The following is a 7,818-nucleotide window of genomic DNA, read 5'->3' as shown; positions in this document are numbered from 1 at the left end:
GGGTGGTGTTAAGATTTTTATGCATAACTCACAAAAATTATGAATTAAGCATATTTTAGTGCTATTTTAAATATGACATTTTGATAATTTTTTTTAATTTTGTGACATACTTTGGTTCCCAACTCCCTTTCTCCTTTCATAAGTTTTGGTGGTTGCTCTATAAATTCTCAAATCTTCTTAAGTTATTGCTAAATTCAACAACAATTATCCATTATTAATGATGGAGATGTCTTGGTTTTTCATATTCATGGCACGGCTACTAGCATTAACTTTTCTCTCAAAAATTTCTATCCCATCCCAAAAGGAAGCTACCACCAGGTCCAAAGCCATGGCCAATTATTGGAAATTTAAACCTTATAAGTTCACTTCCACATGAATCTTTGCACCATCTTTCACAAAAATATGGAGATTTAATGCTTTTAAAGTTTGGTTCCAAACCTGTTCTGATAGCATCATCTCCAGAAATGGCTAAAGAACTTTTGAAAACACATGATGCTATCATTGCTTCTCGTCCTGCATTAGCTGCTGGCAAGTATATTAGTTATAACAACTCAGACGTGTCATGGGCACCTTATGGTGCATGTTGGCGCCAAGCAAGAAAGATCTATCAAACTGAGATATTTAATCCCAAAAGACTTGATTCATTCATGTACATCCGTGTTGAGGAAAGCCATTTTTTCTCAAAAATCATTTATCTAAATTTACACTTTGCGCTATAAGTAGGACGGTTATGAGTGGCAAGTACCATAGTGATGATGAGTCAAAATCCATAGTGTCAATTGAACAATTACAAGGGATGCTAGATGAATGGTTTATGCTAGGTGGGGTGATTAATATTGGGGATTGGATACCTTGACTTAATTGGCTTGACTTGCAAGGATACCTAAAGAGAATGAAGGCTTTGGAAAAAAAATTGATAGAAATTTTCAAATATGTGCTCGAGGATCACAAGGTTAAAGCAAAAGAGGAGTCTATTCCAAAAGACATGGTTGATGTCTTGTTGCAACTAGCAAATGACCCAACTCTTGAAGTTAAGCTCACCACCAACAACCTAATGGGATTAATCCATGTAAGTTTTCTCCGTTTTCTTGTTTTCTTTTAGCTTACTTCCTCCATCCAATCTTTTACTTGTCCAAGTTAAAAAAAAAAAAAAAAAAAGAGATGATTTACTATTTTGTGTCTATTATATTTATTTTTTATTAACTATAATCATTATTCATTATTAAATATATTTTTTAAATATAAATTTTATTATATTTAATATATTTTCTTAAAAAATAAATTTTATTATATTTAAAGAGTGGTGTAATAAAGTTATTTTTTTATTTATTATTTTTAAAGGATTGTCAAGTTTCAATTTTCTTAATCTACCCGATGTGAATGGACTGGTAAAGATAAATGTTAGGAGTAATTATTTGTCTACAGCAAAATTAAATCTGTTAGATTCCAGAAAAGATTGATCAATTTTTAGTTGTCGTATACATAACTATATTAATTAGATTCCAAAAAGATTGACCTATGTAGAAAAGTCGTGGAGTAATTGATAAAACTGTCGTCATGTGATCACAAGGTTGCTTTCAAATTATAAAAACATCTAAAAGAAATATAAAATAAGACTGTGAACAATATATTCTTATATATTGCTAGCACTTTTGCACCAGGCTGCCTTTAACCACAACTATATGTACTGCAGGAGTAATTTAATATTTTCATTTTTAAAGGAACTTAAAAATACATATTTATAGGGTGTATCCGAATATTTTTTTTCTCAATTGCAACATGTAAAATTTTTTATTTATAGGGTATATCCGAATTTTTTTTTCTCAATTGCAAAATGTAAAGCTTTTGATTTAACTTACATAAATTTCAATCAATTTATTTTATTAAATGCATTTTTTTGTTGGATAAAATTATTTCAGGATTTGTTGGCCGGTGGAACGGATACTTCAGCAATGACAATAGAATGGGCATTTCAAGAACTTGCGAGGAACCCAAAGATCATAGAGAAGGCAAAACAAGAACTTGACAGAACAATAGGGAAAGAAAGATGGGTAGAAGAAGAGGACTTTCCGCGACTACCTTATTATGTAGAAGCCATAATCAAAGAGACATTTAGATTGCAGCCGTTAAGTAAAATACTTGCTCCTCATTACTCCATGGAGGATTGCAATGTTGCTGGTTATGACATACCAAAAGGGACAACGGTAATTGTAAACACATGGTCTTTAGGAAGAAATCCTAAGTATTGGGATAGGCCAGACGAGTTTATTCCAGAAAGATATTGACATAAAAGGAAATAACTTTGCATTACTACCATTTGGTTCCGGAAGAAGGAGGTGCCCTGGTTACAACCTTGGGATTAAGCTTGCTGGGATAACGATGGCTAACTTGCTGCATGGATTCAACTGGAAATTAGCAGGAGTCATGAAATCAGAAGATATAAGCATGGAGGAGATTTATGGATTGGCTACACACCCAAATAAGCCGATATTTATTATCATGGAACCAAGACTTCCTCTCCATCTTTATTAGTACTTTCTTGAATTCCTATCGGGCTAAACTTAAAATTGCATATATATTTTCACTTCTTTGTAGTAGAATCTACTGCATGTATATGCTACTTAATCAATATGAAATATGCTTTAGCCACGAGGAAGGAAATGTCATAAGAAAAACCTCAAACGTATCTGGCCTTATGGACATATACAACTTCTGCATGGCGGAGTCAGGATTTTCAGTAAGGGTTCACAAGTGAATATATGAACTAACCGAAGGAGGTGCAATATTGACTATATAGACATAAAATATAATTTTAAACATGTAAATATAATATAATTTTCTACTAATGGGGTCGGATGAACTCTTTATATAAAGGGTAGCTCCGCCCCTGGCTTTAGGCCCCAAAATTTTCTAACATGTGTATATTATTTTTTACTTTTTTTTCTTTTTTAAAATAAGTGATGGTTTTAGTTTGAGTATGTTTTTTTAAAATTTGTTATTTTAAAAAAATAAGGAGTGTTTTTACTAATTTAATCTTAATTAACTGTCTTAAGTAAAGTAGTGATTCTTTAATAGGGTGTAGAATTTCATGTATTAAAACAAGAATAATTGAGGAAGCATAAGATAATTTCTTCTTGAAATTTTAAACATCACTTATTATGAAATAAAATGAAAAGCTTAAAACATCACTTATCTAAGAACGGAGGAAGTACTCGTATGTCTCAATCATGTGTGGCATTTAAATTTCAAGAATTAAATGAAGTGTTTTTTCATAATAAATTTTCATATTTTTATTTTAAAAAAAGTATTTTATATTATAATTATTATGGTTATTGTACTTGTCAAAATCAAAACTTGAATCTTGAAAGGTGAAAATTAACATATAAATTGATATAGATAAAGTATTTAAAATTTCGTATATGAAAAATTAGCAAAATAGACTAAAGAAATAGCATATATAATATATATAATATATAATTTTATTTTTTTAATAAAATTTTGAGGCCTCTTGTTGAAATTTTGCTTTAGGCCTCTATATTGATTGAGCCGCCCTTGCTTATTGGAGCCCCAATATTTCTTTATATAGTATAAATGCATAACTACTTGAAAGCGAAAATACAAAATTAAGTGAGAATACGATACTCCTAGTAACAAGTCATCGAGAAAACTATACAAGCATTAAAAAAAAAAACTTTTAGTAAGACTCGAGGATTTTTCATATTTTAAAAATATCAAATAATAATATCATTACTTTACTGTCCCAAAAAACTTCTGCTTTAAAAATTTTTTCCGAAGCTAAAAAAATTACCTTAATGAATGAGATACGTGAAATAGAAGAAGTGAAACAAATAAAATTTAGATTTAAAAAAAAAAAAAAATATCAGCAAAAGGTCATCAGCCTTATGGAAAAAAGAATTGCTTCAACCGAGATTTGATCCTCGCTTCTCATGCTTGGCTGTGCTCAATAGTTTTTTACAACAGTTTAAACCTATTTTTTCAGAGTAAATTTCATCTATGTTACTTAATTTTGCGTCTATTACATTACTTTTCTTTTATTCATTACATAGAAGTTATTTTACTTTACTCCGACTATCACAAAAGTGATTATGATCGAATTTTACAATAATTCCACTGAAAAAAATGATGTGACAACCTTAATTGATTCTTAATTTTAATTTAAGAAAATATAATATATTATCATATCTTGATCCTTTTTAGATGTGTCTAACCCAATTTTCCTTATGAATTAGATAACGAAAAAATATTAATTTCTTAATTGATTAGGCTAGCTAGTAAAGACTATTTCATAATTAATATTTTTATGAAATTAATATTTCATAATATTGCATTCATCTGTCAAAAAGGTGCATAAAAAAATAGCAATAAACAAGATAAATTTTTCAAAACGCATAAAGTAGAAATACTTGTATAATATTATTTTTTTAAGATTATTTTAATTCTTTGAAGATAAATCAACATGCTAAAGATAATTTTAAAATTTAATCTTTTTAATTTTGTCATCGAATAAGTATTGTCAAAATTTGTATAAATAATGTTATTGACATTTGTGTTAATAAAAATCATAACATATAAGTAATTTAATAGATAAAATAAATTATTGGATGTTTAATTTTTATAATTATTAATTAAATTAATTAAACAATATATAATTTATCAGAAACTGAATATTATAATGAAAACTTCTAAGAGAATTAACTGAATAGTCAAATAATGAAAAGCACAAAGACAAACTCAATAAATAGAGTAGTTTATCATATTGTTATGATATACCGAATGCAAAGGACCAAGTGACAAGAAAAGAAATGTATAAAATAATAATTTTATCAACTATATGTCACAATTTTAAAGGGGAAAAAGTAATTTTATCAACTACATGTCACAATGGAGGGAGAAAAATAATTTTATCAACTACATGTCACAATTTTAGATGAAGAAATTAAAGTAATTTACCAGCCACATATCACAATTTATAGGATTTTTAAAAAATTAAAACTACCATAATCTTATTAATTATGTGTCATAATTTTAGAGGATAAAAATAATTTACCAACACATATCTCAATTTTAGAGGATTCTAAGAAAATCAAAACTAACATAGTGTCATTGTGAGGACTACGAATTTTGATATCCTTCCTTATATATAAGTATAATTTTAGTTTCATAAAAATATCAATCATTTTTTTTTTTTATGAAAATAGTCATTACTAGGTAGTCTAATATATTAAGAAATTGATATTCTTCCTCTATATAATTCATAAGAAAAATTGGGTTAGACATATATAAAAAGGGTCAAGATATGAGTAATATATTATATTCTCTTAAATTAAAATTAAGAACTAATTAAGATTGTAACATTATTTTTTCGGTGAAATTATTGTAAAATTCGATCATAGTGACTTTTATGATGGCCGGAGTAAAATAAAATGACTATTTTGTAATGAATGAAAGAAAAGTGACTTTTGTGTAATAGATACAAAGTTGAGTGACCATGAATAAAATTTTTGCTATACAATTTGTGTCGATGTCGAAGGGCGCTCGAGCACCTGAAACCTACAACGTGTGTCCACTCATGACTATAGGTATTTAAATGGTGCAAGCTAGTCATAACAAGGGTCGGACCCACATTCGGTGGTGTGCATGTGTACTCGTTAACGTCAAAAAAAATTGTATATATATATGTGTAAATATCTTGAGAAATTGAGATATACTTAATAGTGCACGCTTAGATGAATGGTAGTGCACATTGGTGCGCTAGTCGAAGCCATCCCTTCCATCCACGCAACTAGGGATCCATCCCCGATTCATACAACACCTTAGTTGTTATTTTCAATACTTCAAATTTAAAGGCTTATTACGAAATTTATAACAACAAAATTGTTGGAATGGGGATTTGAACTTGCGACCAATCCATAAGGGAAACCCTCCTTGACCATTGAGCTACCACAACTAATTATTTATAAAAGTTAAAAGTAAATTTCATATTCTATGAAAGTAAAGTTCTTAGCTTAAAATTCTTATTTGTTCTATATATATTGATTTTTTCAGTATTGTTCATGTCTTTAGCGAACAATTGAATATGATAATATTCCTTAATCGACACCAAATTTTTTTTTGAACATCTTAAGATAATATTGGTACTCCACAATATTATCAAAAGTAATAAGCGTAAAAAAGCTTCAAGGTTTATTGTGTTTAAGCACAAAGTACAAATAAAGCGAGAGATTTAACGAAAAAAAAGCATAAAGGTAGAAAAATATAAATATATGTCTAGTCCAAGACTAATAATATAAGCATGAATGACAAATATATGAACAAAAATAAACATTTTTTTTTATTTTGTGAAATATCAATTGTTTAGTGTTCGTCTCCTCAGAAAGCCTCATTGACAAGGGAAAGTAGGTATCAAAAATTAGAACCTAAGTTGCACATTAAGCGAGGCGAGTGCTCAATACATTTTGAGTCTTACTTCGAGGCTTATGCGCTTCTTTGACAACACTGGTGCACCCAAACATGGATTTTAAATTCAGTCACTTCCCCAAAACAATTGACAGACGATGTGACTAATTCAGAGTTAACACAAGTAACTCAAAATCCAGAAGGACGAATTTGTCTATAATTTGATAGTAATTCTTTCTCAATACCACGAAGACTTCCTTCTATTCATCATATTTCTCCTATAGAACCTCAGTATGGTCCAGTTAGGAATCGAGCGGCATCTTTGCATACTATTAATTCTGCAGATTCGCATATTACACCTAAAGGTGTAGAAAAGATAAAAATCAACTCAAAAACTAATATAGTTCAAGATTTTGATAATGAAAATTCTACCCCATCTGAAATGAATTTTGACATCAATTCTGTTTAACCATGATGACACAACTTATTGATTTTAGTCCTGGTTCTCAGGCAAGAAAATATATTCAGAAAGAATTTTTTTCTGAAAAATGGAAAACCTTTAGGACATGATTTTTTGAAACTTATACTCCTGATGAATTACGAAATATTTCAGAAGAATTCTATGAAATTTGTGCTTTACATAATAAAATTATTTTCTTTGTACCATGGTTCATGTCTGCATATTTACCGTCATATGTCAAAATAATCGAAAGATCTTATCAAAATTCTGATGGCACAACTACTCAAGCACTCTATCATCCTCAGTCTTCCTTTATATTGCCCAATAATACTGGCATGACTTTTTCTGCTTTCCAAAAGTCAGTCAGTGAAGATGTGGGAAAAATTACTGTTTCTGAAATAAATAATCTTATCGCCCAAAATAATTATTTGAGTCTTTATTTTAAGGTTTTAGGAGAACACATTTCCTCTCTTGATAAAAAACTTGACGAATTAATTGAGTTAGTTAACAAACTTAGCACCCAGATGAATTCCTCTAACATTCCTTCTACTTCCAAAATCACTGATGAAGAAGGATATATTTTATCAAAACCTTGTATTCAAAGACCTCCTGAAATAGAAGGATTTGAAAAAGTTTCTCGATTAGACCAATTAGAGAAACTCTTAGATAAAAAATTCTCTCGTTTAAACATTCAACCTCTTAATATTTCTGATGATTTTGTACAAAATCATCAGTCTAATTTTGCTGATAATATTGAGTCTACTCAAAATACTGGAGATGTAATCTCTTCCGAGCTAAATAAGCTAAAAGGTATGATTAAGAAACAACCGGGAGAGAAATACGCTGATATTCCCCGTATATCTACTGCATATTATCCACGCACAACTCCTCAAGATGTTCTGATAGAGGAAAGGGAATGGAATCAGACAAATACTTCTTAT

At 29.2% G+C, this 7,818-nt stretch overlaps 1 pseudogene; it reads left to right on the top strand.

The window, feature by feature from the left end:
• The first annotated feature begins 220 nt into the window (after positions 1-220).
• Positions 221-2,532, top strand: LOC107850476 (annotated as a pseudogene).
• The last annotated feature ends 5,286 nt before the right edge of the window (positions 2,533-7,818 follow it).

The sequence above is a fragment of the Capsicum annuum genome, chromosome 1 (genome assembly GCF_002878395.1).
Source record: "Capsicum annuum cultivar UCD-10X-F1 chromosome 1, UCD10Xv1.1, whole genome shotgun sequence".
NCBI classification, from domain to species: domain Eukaryota; kingdom Viridiplantae; phylum Streptophyta; class Magnoliopsida; order Solanales; family Solanaceae; genus Capsicum; species Capsicum annuum.
This window is presented reverse-complemented; position numbering and strand designations above follow the sequence as displayed.